The sequence below is a fragment of the Kogia breviceps genome, chromosome 4 (genome assembly GCF_026419965.1).
Source record: "Kogia breviceps isolate mKogBre1 chromosome 4, mKogBre1 haplotype 1, whole genome shotgun sequence".
Lineage (NCBI taxonomy): Eukaryota > Metazoa > Chordata > Mammalia > Artiodactyla > Physeteridae > Kogia > Kogia breviceps.
In genome coordinates this window covers 168037246-168051973 of record NC_081313.1, presented here as the reverse complement: position 1 = coordinate 168051973, position 14728 = coordinate 168037246, and the positions used below count along the sequence as shown (strand labels likewise).

Genomic DNA, 14728 nt, shown 5'->3' with positions numbered 1-14728 from the left:
ATCGTGGTGTGCGGGCCTCTCACTGTCGCGGCCTCTCTTGTTGCGGAGCACAGGCTCCAGACACGCAGGCTCAGTAGTTGTGGCTCACGGACCCAGTTGCTCTGCAGCATGTGGGATCTTCCCTGACCAGGGCTCAAACCCGTGTCCCCTGCATTAGCAGGCAGATTCTCAACCACTGCGCCACCAGGGAAGCCCCCCTACTCCCCTTCTGATACCCCTGATAGATGGCTGTCCCCAGGGTTTGAGAGCTCAGTCCCTCTACATTCTCATTTAGTTCTTTTCTCCTCCTTCTTCATGTCCTCAAGCCCAGTGGAACAGGAAGATGAAGCTGCATTTATATGGAGGGGGCAGTTGTTTAGGGAGTATCCTAGAAATCGTAGTTGACCCCTTTCTGCCTGTCACCCAACCAGGGCACTCAGCTTTGATGCTGAGGTTCCTAGTGGACCAAGCCCATCGTGGTACTCATACATTGGATATGACTCTGTTGACTCTTCTCCTTCTCTCCCACCAGACCCTGAATCCCTCATAACCTAAGGACAGGTGCCAAGTGTGTTCCTTGAATGAACCCATAACTTCTTGGGCTCTCTCAACCCCTGGGTCCCATGATTCTAGGATGATGGCCATTGATGATATCCTTCAGCTGACTCAGAATTGGATTCCTTGTGATGACCCTCCCCCCCGCCCCGCTAACACCAGACTGAGCATTGTATCATAGTAGTTAAGGCACAGGCTTTGGAGGCAGCCAGACCTGGGTGTAAATCCTGGCTTTGTCACTTTCTACCAGTGCTATTTAGGGTGCGTCACTTAACCTCTCAGAACCTCAGTATCTTCATCTGTAAATAGAGGAGTCATCCCAGTTCCTGACACATAGTAAACACTCAAGAGAAAAGTAACTAATTCTCAGTCTAGTCCAGTGGACACAGATATAACATTATAACCCCTTGGGATGCTACTAGGTTGAACCATATGAAATTGTCAATTTTTGACTTAACAAGTGGCAATTTCACTTAGTTCAACCTAATGATCTGGGTTTGATTTGGGCCTAAGGAACTTACTTTTGCATGGAAGGGGGTAAAGGGCCACCACTGTACCAGGTATCTTACAGACATTATCCCATTTACTCTTTACAACAGCCCTGAGAGACAGGCAATACTATTCCAGTCATTCCCCTGGTATCCATGGGGGATTCATTATGGATACCAAAATCCACAGATGCTCAAGTCCCTAGTATATAATGGCGTAGTATTTGCATATAACCTTTGTGCATCCTCTCCAATACTTTAAATCATCTCTAGGTTACTTATAATACCTAATACAATGTAAATGCTATGTAGATAGCTGTAAGTACAATGTAAATGCTATGTAAGTAGTTGCTGGGTCACAGCAAATTCAAGTTTTGCTTTTTAGAACTTTCTGGAATTTTTTTTTTTTTTTTATCTGAGCTTGGTTGAATCCTTGGGTGCCAAGGGCTGACTGTATTAGCATCCCCATTTACCAAATGGGGAAACTAAGGCTCCTAAGTAGGTTGCTCAAGGAAGTGGTGTAGCCGGGATTGGAGCCCAGGTCTATCCAACTGAAAGTCTGTGCTGTTTGCATTGCTGCTGTCTTGAGACTGGGCTGCCTCTTCCACATGGTGTGGCTAGAGAGTTCGCAGCATTCTCTTGGGCCTTCTCGCCCAGGAGCTGGCAGCTGTAGCCTGAAACTCCCCGAGACACTGCCTGTGGGACCCCACATTTCTTGTTGTGGTTTAGACAGTCAGCTTCTGCAGTTTTCTTCTGCTGTGTCTTTGGCATTGGTTGGGGGACTGGAAGGGGCATTCTGGAGTCAAACAAACCTGGGTTCGAATTCTGACATCCTCCATAAACAGCTGTGTGGCTTTGGACCAGCCCCCTGACCCCTTTGAACATCAGTTTACTGTGGTGTGAAATGGCATGGATAATAAGCTTCACTCCATAGGGTTCCTGTGACCAGAGTGCTGGGGATTTCACAAGTGCTCATTAGTGTTGGTCCTCAGCTGGAGAACTCCTATGCATCCCTCAAGATCCAGAGCGGTTGTTTTTTCATCTGGAAAGCCTCTCCAAGTGCCACCAACAGAATTAGCCCTCATCCCCTCTGTGCTCCAACAGCAGCTGTAAAGCGCTTCTTAGAGGGCCTGTGGCCTATGAGAAGACTCTACTACTGTCTTTTCTGTTGGGTACCTACTGTGTGCCAGGCACTGTGCTGGGCCCTTTCGGTGTGAACCAAGACCCATCTGACCACATATGTCAGGCTTTTTTCACCATGTCCCACAGCCCTGGTTTATTTTATTTTATTTTGTGGCCACGCCATGTGGCATACAGTATCTTAGTTCCCCGACCAGGGATCAAACCATCCCCGCTGCAGTGGAAGCGCAGAGTCTTAACCACTGGACCACCAGGGGAGTCCCCCATGGCCCTGGTTTAGATCTTAGCTCTGTCACATGTTGGCTGTGTGACCTCGTGTGAGCCAATGTCACCACATCCCGTGACGAAACATAAACGAAGGACTTAGCATCGTGCCCAATCAGCCCAATAAACGTGGCCCATTTTGATTCTTTTTCATTACTCAGACAGCTTTACCCCTGCTGCCTGTGTGCCTTGCACATAGTGGGTGCTCTCGTTGGCTGCCCAGTTCTCCCCCTAGGCAACCCTGCTAACACAGGAGAGGCCCTCTCTTGACTCCACTTCCCGCACTGCCCCAGGCTCCTCTGAGGCCTGGCAGCCTGGGAGATCTCCACGAGCCCTCAGTGCCTGCCTTGGAGGCTTTCCTAGAAAGCTAGCCTTCAGGTTGGTTTCAGCCGAGCCTGGCTCCAGCTACCAGCACCTCTGCTTGCCATTGGAACGTTCCCCATGCCGCTTCGGGCCAGATGTGTGCAAGGCTGTGAGTTGGCAGCCAGAGGCCTGGGCTGGCGCTGCACACCCAGTCCAGCAAGTGTTTCCACCAGCTCAGTGTCTCCATCTAGAAGAACGGAGGTGCTGCACCCGGCCGGCCCTGCAAGTGGGTCATGCTGCTTGCCATCTGGATGAGACTCCGGCAGTCATGGAAAGATGGGCTCCAGGGAGAGACGGTTGATTGGACTTCGCAGAGTGACATTCGTGACTTTTCCCTTTAACTTAGTTCACCTCAAAAGATTTGAGTTGGCCGGCCTGAGCCACCAGTGCCTCACCTTTGTAATGGGGTTATCAGTGATTGCACTCAAAGCTTCCTGTAAGTCAGGCCATGTGCCAAGCTCCTGTTGAATCCTTAGCCTGTTGAATCCTGCATTAGCCTGTTGAATCCTTAGCCAACCCTATAAAGTAGGCACGGCTATTCTCTCCGTTTTACAGATGAGAAAATAGAGGCTCGGAGCCATGAAATGACTTGTAAAGTCCCACAGCAGCTTGAAGCTGTAGAGCCGAGAATCATACCTGGGTACCCTAAAGCCATTGCCTATCTTTTTTTTTTTTTTTAAATGACACTAAGGAGTGATTGTTATTTTTAATTTTTGACTTACATGTGTGCAGGAAAATTCCCTTTTTTGGTATAGCATTCCATGAGCTTTTACACATGCGTCGGTTCTCGTAACCACCACCCGAGACAGGATGCAGCATAATTCCATCACCTCCTAAGAATTCCCTCGGGCTGCCCTGACTCTCAAATGGTATGGGATGCTGCCTCCACCTGCAGTTGGAATTGCTCCTGTGCTGTTCTATTTTTCTCCATCGCCTGTCCAGAGAGGTCTTGGGGTGAAACGTGGACTTCTCTCCCAGGGCTGGGCCCTGTGCCTGCATTCTTCTCTGTAACAAAGCTGGTTCTGTTTCCAGCACCCTTGGCAGTTGAGCTGTTCACTCAGCCATTCCAAGAGCATTGTTACCCCAGATTCAGAGAGCCTTGAGTGAGGTCACCTTGATTTATGACTGTGTGGCCCTGTCTTGGCTTTTGGTCTGTCTGTCCGCCTGTTGGTCTCCCACCAGGCAGTTCCTGAGAGCCCAGTGTCACCAGGCACTGGAAAGATTGTGGTGAATGAGGCAGACCTGGCCCCTGCCCCTTGAGGGCTCCCAGGGGAGTGGGGTGACAGTCACGTGAACAGAACAGCACACCCAGAGGAATGTGTGCTGAGCGACGGCAGCCCTGGTAGCTGTGGGAACCCAGAGAAAGGAGGCCAGACCCAGACTGGGGGTCTCCAGTAAGGCTTCCAAGAGGAGGCAGCCTCTAAGCTGACACCTAGGAAGTGAAGAGTTGTTACAAAGGTGAAGGGAGAGAAGATCCTCCCTCCAGAGACAGTGGCAGGTGCACAGGCCAGAGGCAAGGGAGCACCTGGCCAGGTGGGAGCAGGAGGAGGCCCCCTAAAGCCCCAACATGCCTTTGTTGTCTGCCTCAACTAGGCTGCAAGCTCCAGGTGGACAGGGGCTTCTGTCTTCCTCATTCACGGCCATATCCCCAGCCCTCGGAAGGGAGCCTGGTACACAGTAGGTGCTCTTGTCTGTATTTGCTGAATGAATGAGTGAACGAACGAACTGAGGTGTTTGAAGCAGAGGAGAGACACGATTCAATTTGTGCTTTAGAGAGACCGACCCTGTCTCCCACCTCCTGGCCTGGCACCCCTCTGCCCCCAGGTACAGTCTGAGACCTCAGCTCCACCACCCACCTGAGTGGGCTGGGGACAAGGAGTATCTTCTCTGCCACTCACACCACAAGCACTTGTCTTTGGGCCCCATTCCAAACAATCACTTAATTGAAAAGAGAAAAAATGGCAGCCGGCCACCCCCGGAGTGTCACTTGCTGTGGCACCTGAGCTTGATGATTCCTGATGCTGACTCGGGACAGGAAAGCTCTGGCCTGGGACCAGGAGATCCGAGGCCTGGCCTTGGGGATCTGGAAGGAGGAGAAGGGACTTCAGAGGCTGGAGGAGCTGGGCTTGGAACTGAAGTCGCTTACTTCCCAACTGCGTGACCTCAGGCGTGGTGGCATCCTGGGTTTCCACCTCCCCAACCTGAGGGCGGACCCTTCCTTCCAGGTGTTTCATGATGATTGACAGGATGTTGGTAAAGCACTTTGCACAGGGCCAGCACACAGCAGCAGGTTCCCCAGCGTGGTTGCTGATTTTATCTCGGCCCCACCCCGCACTCACCTTGGTCCTGCCTCACTCTGACGTCCTAGGTTTCAAAGGCATCGTGACACTCAGGTGGCATTTCTCCGGGATTAAACTTAATGTACCTTCTTTAAAAAGATAAATATGCGTTCCTCAGCACTTCCGGTGGCGATGCTGCTCTGGGATGTTAGGAAATCAAACACACTGCGGGTGTTGCAATTCCAAAAAGAGGTTGGGAGTGCTGACCTACATAGGCCAGATGCTGGGCAGACAGCTGGAGAGAGCTGACAGATCGGAACCAAAGGGAACGTGTGGTCTCCACGGGGAACAGCAGAATCATGTTTCCCATTAGTTAAGCCGGTGGAGCCCATCCAACTGCCTCTGCCCTCTCCTCACTCTCCCCCCTCTCCTTGCTCTCTCCCACTCTCCTCCACCCTTCTCTCTTTCTCTCCCTCCCTCCGTCCTACGCCCCCCCCCTGCCCCCCACCCCAGACTGTATCCTCCACCTTAAGCCTGGGCAGCAGATAGCCAACGAGGTGGATCTGGAGCCCAGCCAGTCATTACCAAGCTGCTCCCAGGAACCACCAACCCAGAAACCCAGCCAGTGTGGGAGCTTTATTGGGGTGGCCGGGGAGGTCACACTTACCTTTTAAAGTTGGTTTCTTAAACCAGGGTTTATAGACTCTTGGACTCCCTCGGACATATTCCCAGGAACCCTCTCTGCAAGAAGTGGGTTCATCTAGATCTCGAAACTAACACTGCTGCTTGATTTTCAGGGCTGCACGTGTTTTTGTATTTAATGAAGGTTGCTCTGGCTGCAGTGCAGGACAGCTTTAGTTATCCTGGGCTAAGGACTTGCTGCAGATACTGTGTGATCTGTGAGTGGAAGCCATAGCCCCTCAGTATGCTGCGTGAGAGGCAGAGTTTTTCCTCCCCTGGCTAAAAAGGGCTCTGCTGTTTCTCAGGTCTGAGAAATAGCATTCTGGAGTGGAACTCTGACATCCTCAGCACCTCCCAAGAGGAGCCCTAGGTCTGGTTCCAACTCTCCTCCTTGCACGCTGTGTGGCCTTGGCAAGTCCCTTCCCCTCTCTGACCTCATAACCCCAACTATAAAATGAGGGACAGTCTAGAGCAGGGTTTTTGTATATTTTAAAGTCTTGGAACACCCTGCTGTCGGCTTGAAGCAGGCAAAGGAGGACTGTGGGCAATGGAAGAGCCCAGGCCCTGTCTAAAGTCTCCACTGATGGTTGCCTTGTGGCAGTGCAGACCCACAAGGTCTGGCAGTTGGGCCTGCAGGCTGCCAGGTTACACCCTCTTCCATATATAGAAGAGCTAAAAGTGGCAGTGCCTAGTGGAAACCAGGATGGAGAACCCAGAGACCGACCCACCTCACCAGGAGCCTGGGGCTTCTTGCAGGACAATTTGACTGCTGGCCTAATCACCTAAGAACTCTCCAGATTTAAAGTCCTCTGGGGGAGTCATTGTGCAGGAGGCCCAGAGGGACATGAGGAACTTGCAAGGAAATTTGGATACTGCTGTGGAAGTGGAAAGAGTCCATAGCTAAGAGTGGAACCCTTAGTAAGTCGCTACACCCCTTGGTCCCTCTGTTACATGGAGGGGTTGCTCTAGAGTCAGGGATGTGTGCCGTACACATCCTCCCAGTCCCAGGTGCCCAGGGCAGACATTGCTAATGGAGCACGGAGCTCTGTCTTGCTGATGTTCCTTTCTCACAGCCCTTGCAGGAAAACAGCCCCAACTCTCTCAGTCCCAGTGGTGCCCTCTCTTTAGATGTTTTCTTTGGTCTCCCAGGTTCCCCATTCCAGGTTCCCCACCAGCACTGTAGAGCCAGGAGAGGGCCTCCAACTTGAGAAATGTGGGCTTGTTGGCCTGTATAAACAACAGAGCTCCAGACAGAGTGAGAATGGCAAGGAGTTCACTAAAACAGCACTGCCTCATTTTTGATCATCCTACCGGCACCGTCACAACGATTGGCATAGCCACAAACCCCCTGTACTACATGTTCTTAATTCAGTATTCTTCAAATTGACTCACTTTTTTACTTCAATTATTTTTAAAGGGAAACTTTAGCTGTCCACCATAAATGGAAAACCAGCAGCCCTCGCTAGAAATAGAAGGAAACTAAATAGAAAGGAAAAAGAAAATCAGTGTGTTAAAGTTCTTCCTGGCAAGTGTTGCCTGCCGTGAGGTCTTCTGTCCCTTCTTCAGGAAATGAGACCAGCAAGTGTTGGAAAGGGTGTTGAAAAGCCACTGTTGCCAACTTTCTGAGCCAGTCGGGGCAGGAAGGGAACGGCAGAGACTAACTTTCTCACTGTGGGATTCCCTACAGTTTAGTGCCGAACCCTGAATCACCTAAAACCAGCTGGTGTGCCTGAGCTCCTGCATACCTTGAGACAGTGATCTAAGGAAAGACGATCGCTTTGAAAAGTGCTTGGACCAGACCCCCAGATTGAAACCTCTGACCACTGCAACCCAGATCAAAATGTAATCACTTTGTCATGTGACTAGTGCAGAAGCCACATGCCTTCTAATTCATATCAGCGGGGAATTACAGCCAGATTCTTTGCCAGCCCTAGAAACCCTGCCATAGAGATTTGCAAAGCAAAGTGAGATTGGAGGACATTCCCCCGTGCCTCAGGGATCTTATTCACTGGGCAAAAACACCTTCTCATGTTCTCTAGTTCACGTGATGAAAGCATATTGAGATCACAGTGCTCTCGAGGTGGGGCAACAGCTGTTTCATATCATCCTGCCCTGGGGATGGCATATCGATAGAGTTCTGGGGCCTCTCCAAGAGTTGCGGCCATGGGCAGAGGTGTGGGCCAGTGGGTCTGCAGAGATAAGGCATGTCAGTTAAGCAGAGCTGCCTGGAGCTTGCCTGTTTCTGTTACTTAGCCATGCCCAGGCCTGGCTCCAGGTGTTGTTCAAGGGCCTCTAAGCTTTGTTCTGTTTTAAATCTTTATTCATGGATGACCTGACCTTAGAAATGGAACATAAATTTCTGTGTGTCTAGTGGGGTCCCTCCAGGCACTGGCAGCCCACACTCCATTGGGCTGGGTTGGACTTGCCAAAGGAGGTGACTGCGGAGGAGTTAGGAAGCATTTATGGAACATTCTCCCTCAAATCCCAGTCATAAGCAGAGATTCTAACCAACACAGATTCCATTTCTGGAGCTGTAAAAAAATATCTCATTCGATCTTTGCCTGTGAGGTAGGAAGGATGAGTGTCCTTATCCCCATTTTTTTTTTTTTTTTTTTTTTTGGTACGCGGGCCTCTCACTGCTGTGGCCTCTCCCGTTGCGGAGCGCAGGCTCCAGAGGCGCAGGCTCAGCGGCCATGGCTCACGGGCCCAGCCGCTCCACAGCATGTAGGATCCTCCCAGACCGGGGCACGAACCCGTGTTCCCTGCATCAGCAGGTGGACTCTCAACCACTGCGCCACCAGGGAAGCCCTCCCCATTTTTCAGAGAACACAGAGGCTCAAAGGGGCAAAAGACTTTCCCAAACTTAGAGTGAGGTCAGGGCTATGACACCCTCTGCCTACTCCCAGTTTCCTCCCATCCCACACTCCCACCTCTGTCATTGGCTGTACCCGCACCCAGGAGGTGCTCCGTGATCTGGAAGGATGTTCCAGAGGAATGGCCCTAGGACTGAGCCGAGATAGCGAGGGAAGATGGGGTTCAACCTTGGTGTTCCAGACAAGAGTGTGTCACAGACACATTTCTTCCTGTTCTCCTAAGAAAGTGACTTTTTTGTTCTGATTATAAAAGAAAATACACAGTAGAAAATCTGGAGAATACAAGAAAGCTTCAAGAAGAGAATTTTTTAAGTCTTAACATATTCCTACCAACCCAGAGCAAACCATATATATACATGTTTATATATTTACATATATATAGGTATATATCAGTGGTTTATATACATACACATACACTTTATATACAATATAGTCAATCCACATTATTTACTGATTCTGTATTTGGGAATTTGCCTACTTGCTAAAATTTATTTCTAGTCCAACACTAGTACTTGTAGTGTTTTCCCGGTCACTTGCAGGTGTGGGCGTGTGCGTGGCAGCAAAAACTGTGTGGCCTGAGGTGCATGTTCCCAGCTGGGGTTGAACAAGGCAACCTCTGCCTTCTTGTTCCAGCTCTTATACTCTGAACAAGCGTCTTTTTCATGGTCTCTTTATTGCCACATTGTATACATTCTCGTGCTTTTTTTGGTCATTTCGCTGTTTAACATGGCCGCAAACGTAGTGCTAAAGGGCTGTCTAGTGTTCCTAAGCTCAGGCTGTGATGTGTCTTTTGGAGGTGTTAGGTAAGCTTCGTTCAGGCATGAGTTACAGTGCCACTGGCCATGAGTTCAAGCTTAATGAATCAACAATATACATTAAATAAGGCGTCATTAAACAGAAACATACAGCAAGGCTGTGTATTGATCAGTAGATGAAAATGTTGTGATCAGAGGCTCGCAGGACCCCAGCCCTCATTTCCCCTGGGAGCTTTGGTTCTGTGTTCGCTAAGTCGGCATTCACCGTAATGCACAAATGAAATATACACAAGCACACACATATGCTGTATGCATAATTTTTCTGAGATTAGATTATGTTGTTTTAGACTGTTCTTTTACCTAAGATAATGCCTGAACTTTCCCCTGTATCAGAGAATTCTTTTAGTTGCACGCAAACCTTCTTCATGCTAAGAGGGAAATTAACTAAAAGGTCAGTCCCCTGCGTCATAGCAGTCCTGGGTGGGCAGGTGGGCCCTAGAAGCAGGAACTGGAGTGCAGGCGGCGCGGGCGGCAGCCAAGCAGGGCTCTCCCTGCCTCTCCTTTCTCTGCCTCTCCTTTGTTCGTCCCTCTCTGCAGACCAAATGTCTGTCACAAGCTGGAGGTGGCTCAGGCTGCAGCAGCATCCTCCCGGATGGAGCTGATATATTCAGGTCTGATTTCAGGTTCCTGAGAAACTGGCCGTGCCTGGACCAGTCAGCTGTAGCTGTGAGATGGAACAAGTGGTACTTCTCATGGAGGTGGGAGTCCACAGATGAACTCTTGGCATCTGCCAGGGGGCTTTTTTCTTTTCTGTCTTCCAAAAGCAGTCTAAGTTGAAGAAAAGTGGCCTCTGGAGGCCCTGGGATAGGGTGGTCCTCAGAGGACAGGAGTCACTGTGGCCCAGGCTACAAGACACCTAATTCCATCTATGAACAGGTGGGATTTCTCATCCTCTTTTTGGCAGCTCCTGGCAAGTCAGACTGACCTGGGACTCCCTGGGATGGTCCTCACTCCCAGGTAGAGGAGGGAAGGCCAGGGCTGCTAAAGCCCCGGCACCAAGCAAGCTCACATGTGTGGTGGCCCAACATTTGCTCCCCTGCACTCAGGCTAAGGCCCAAGGGTTGGGGTGGGATGTGGCAAGGTCTTCCCCCCAGACACCAACGGGGAGGGATCAGGGCCCTGACTCACCCAGCAGCTGGGGAGCCTGTGCCCCAGGCTCAGGTGAGCTGGACTTGTGTTCCCAGGCCCTGGAGGGGCAGTCCCTCTGCACCCCCCTGGGGCCTGGAGAAGACAGTGGAAGAGGCAGCGCCCGGAGGAGATGGGGACAGATGGGGACTGGAGGGTGGGCTTCAGGAGGCTCACCTGTAGAGACAACGAGCAGGGGCGAGGTCCCCTCAGCTTTATGTCCCTGTGTTTAGCTCACAGTGAGGAGGAGGATGATAGCTTCTCTTTATGGAACATTTACCGTGTGCCAGGCCCCAAGCCCAGCACTCTGCATGCATTTTCTCATTAAATCATCACGCTGTTACGATCCCCGTTTTTTACGGAGCAGGAAGCTGTGTCACAGAGAGGTAAAGCTCCTTTCCCAAGACCATGCAGCTAGTTGAGATGGAGGCAGAGGGTGAATCCAGGCCCTCTTAAGCCCTGAACTCAAAAGCCTCCCAGCAGGCTCTGAGGAAGGGGTAGAAAAATGAGCAGCCATCTCCTTGGTCCAACTGTGGCCCAGCTACTGGGTGGTGGCATGATTTCCCCAGTGCAGCAAGACCTTCAGGGTTAGAGGTAACCTGGGTCAGAGTCCTTGCTCTGCACTATGTAGCCTGTGACCCCAGGCAAGTCACTGCACTTCTGAGCCTCCATCCCTCTCTAGGACAACATGGGAGGTATTAGCCTGGACTGCAAGCTCGTGAGGATTTGGGGGAGACCAAGACCCAGTCATCTGCCCACCTCGACCCCAAGCACCCTGGCGTGGCTGACTTAGAGGAAGTTTAGAAACCCAGGATTTCTGGCCCTGGTGACACAGAGGCCCTGTGAGAAACCCGGACCTGGGTAGTCTAGACTTTGCAAATCACGCAGGCCCTGATGCTGAGGTTATGTAAGAAGGGATTTTGCTGGTGGCTGATTCCAGTTTAAGGCCTCCTCCCTGGCCCTCGGACACCAGTGTGGTCTCTGTGCTTGCTCATTCCCAGAGGGAGGGGTTGTGGTGAAGCAGGACAGGGGCCAGAGAGGGCCTGACCTCTTGGCATCTTCCTGTCTTCCTCATTTTTTTTTCCACAAAGTACAGATTTTCCATTGTGCTCAGAGCTGGGCATACAGCATTCAGTTTATATACGAGACAAGCATGGTTCCTGCTGTCAGCAGTTGCTATAAAGTGTAGTCGACTTTGTGATGGGGCAGTAGGTGCCAAGGGGACATGCACGAGGGAGACCCAACCTAATATTGGTGGGGTGGGAGCAGTCAGGGAGGGCCTTCTGGAGGAGGTAGCACTTGAGCTATGCCCTAGGAGTAGACTTGTAGACCATCCCACATTCTGGATTTATCTGATTGTTTCCTTACGTGTCATTTAGCTTGCTCTTCTCCCTCCTGTACTTCCCATGAAGTGGAACTTAGGTCAAGAGACTTGAGATTCAGGTTAAATATTTTGGTGACAATACTTGACAGAAGGTTTTGTATACTTCCTATTGCATCACCTCAGGGTCTAATTATCCCTCTTATTGGTCACGCTAGGTTTGATCACCTATTACAGTTGTGGTCACCAGATCTCTCCATTGAAAAGGGACATTTTTCCCTTTGCTGCGAGACTAATCCCTGGGGTGATATCTTCACCCTGTTTGACTCTCCTTTTCTCCAACAACCTTTCACCCCATGGTTCAGCATCCATCAAGGATCTTTCCAGAGTGGCTGTGCCATCTTGTTTTCCCCCCAGCAATGTCTGAGAGTTCCAGTGGTCCCACATTTCTGTCAGCACTTGTTTTTGTCAGTATTTTTTTTATCTTAGCCATTCTAATGGATGCATGGTGATCCTTCATCATGGTTTTAATTTGCCTTTCTCTAATGGCTAATGATGTTGAATATCTTCTCATGCACTTATTTGCCATCCATATATCCTCTTTTTAAAAAAAAAAATTATTTATTTATCTTTGACTGTGTTGGGTCTTCGTTGCTGCACGCGGCGTTTCTCTAGTTGTGGTGAGCGGGGGCTAGTCTTTGTTGCAGTGTGTGGGCTCTAGGATCCTAGGCTTCAGTAATTGTGGCATGTGGGCTCAGTAGTTGTGGCTTACGAGCTCTAGAGTGCAGGCTCAGTAGTTGTGGCACACAGGCTTAGTTGCTCCGCGGCATGTGGGATCTTCCCGGACCAGGGCACGAACCCGTGTCCCCTGCATTGGCAGGCGGATTCTTAACCACTGCGCCACCGGAGAGGTCCCCATATATCCCCTTTGATGAAGTGTCTATTCCGATCTTTTGTCTATCATATAATTGGGTTGGTTGTTTCCTTACTGTTGAGTTGTGGGGGTTTTTTGTGTGTTTTTTTTTAATATATTCTGGATATAAGTTCTTCAGATATGCAGCACGTGTTTTGAGGGCTACACCAGGGGGAAGTTATGTCTCACTTCCAGGGAGCATGACATGTACTATGTAAATCTCTGAAGGAAATCTGCTTATTTATTTACTTATTTATTTAAATTGTGATAAAATATACATAACATAAATTTTACCATTTCAACCATTTTAAAGTGTACGATTCAGTAGCGTTAAGTACCTTCACATTGTTGTGCAGCCATCACCACCATCCATCTCCACAACTCTTCATCTTCCCAAACCCATTAAGCACTAACTCCCCATTCCCCTTTCCCCAGCCTCTGGCAACCACCATTCTACTTTCTGTCTCTATGAATTTGACTACTCTAACTACCCAGTATAAGTGGAATCACACAGTATGTGTCTTTTTGTGACTGGTCTTTTTCATTTAGCATAATGTCCTCAAGGTTCATCCATGTTGTAACATATGTCAGAATTTCCTTTTTTAAGGCTGAATAATATTACGCATTTTGCTTATCCATTCATCTATCAGTGGACGCTTGGGTTGTTTCTACCTTTTGGCTATTGTGACTAATGCTGCTACGAAAACGTCTGCTTTTAATTCCTTAACACCAGGCCACTGAGTATTAACTGGGTTTGGGATATAATCCAAAAGCCGAGGTCAGATGTGTTAGGAATGTTTTGGTTGCAAGTAACAAAAACTAACTCATACTGACTTTAAGAAAAAAGGTTTGGGCTTGTGTGTGTGGAATGTCCAGGATGCCGGGTCCAGGGGTTCAAGCAGTGTCACAGGACATGCCACTTTTCTCTCCCTCTGAGCCCTGCTTGCTTCTGTGCTTTCTACATCTTAAATCAAGGTGTAGAGTTCTCCCAGCACACCACTGCAGTGGGGAAAACGGTCTCTTTCCTGATCATGCTATCAGAAGTCCCAGAATTGAGTCTCATCAGCCTGGCTTGGGTGACGTGCCCATCCCTGAACCATTGTTGGGATCAGGGACTGGTAGATTCTGGTTGGCCAGGCTTGGGACACATGATACTCCCTATTACAAAGACTAGGGGAGGGAGAAAGGTGACCCTCCAAGGGAAATCAGGGGCTATCACCAAAAGGAGAGAGGAGGTACCAGATAAGGAGGAATACCGGATACCTGCCATGAGGGAAAAACGAACTGCACAGCTCATGTGTGCCGGGCATTGGCAAAGCCCTGTGTACCTTAGTTATTGCAGTGAGTCCTCAGGGGAGATTGTTGTCCTCATTTTAGAGAGAAGGACACTGTGGCCAGAGAGATTGGTACCTTGTGAGTTTCACCCAACAGCAGGGCTGGCCTTAGAACCCAGTGCATGGGCTCTTTCACCAGCCCCCAAACCGTGGGCAAGGCCAAAGCCCTACATTGGGACAATTCTCATCAAAAAGTTAGATCTGTGCCTAAAAATGCAAACGTTGTACTCAGAGGTTGATTCCAGTAAACCAATTAGATCTGCTACAGAGTTCTTGTACCATAGGGACAGAACTTTAAAAATTGTAAACAAGGGCTTCCTTGGTGGCACAGTGGTTAAGAATCCGCCTGCCAATGCAGGGGACATGGGGTCGAGCCCTGGTCCAGGAAGATCCCACATGCCACAGAGCAACTAAGCCCATGCGCCACAACTACTGAGCCTGTGATCTCATCGCGGTGGCTTCTCATTGCGGTGGCTTCTCTTGTTGCAGAGCACGGGCTCTAGGTGCGTGGGCTTCAGTAGTTGTCACACGCGGGCTCAGTAGTTGTGGCACACGGGCTTAGTCGCTCCACGGCATGTGGGATCTTCTTAGACGAGGG

General features: G+C 49.9%; 1 protein-coding gene across 2 annotated transcripts in view; it reads left to right on the top strand.

Annotated features, from left to right (window-relative positions):
- The window catches only part of SH3PXD2B (SH3 and PX domains 2B), a 112296-nt gene that overhangs the window by 13763 nt on the left and 83805 nt on the right, over positions 1 to 14728 (top strand). The window lies entirely within an intron of this gene.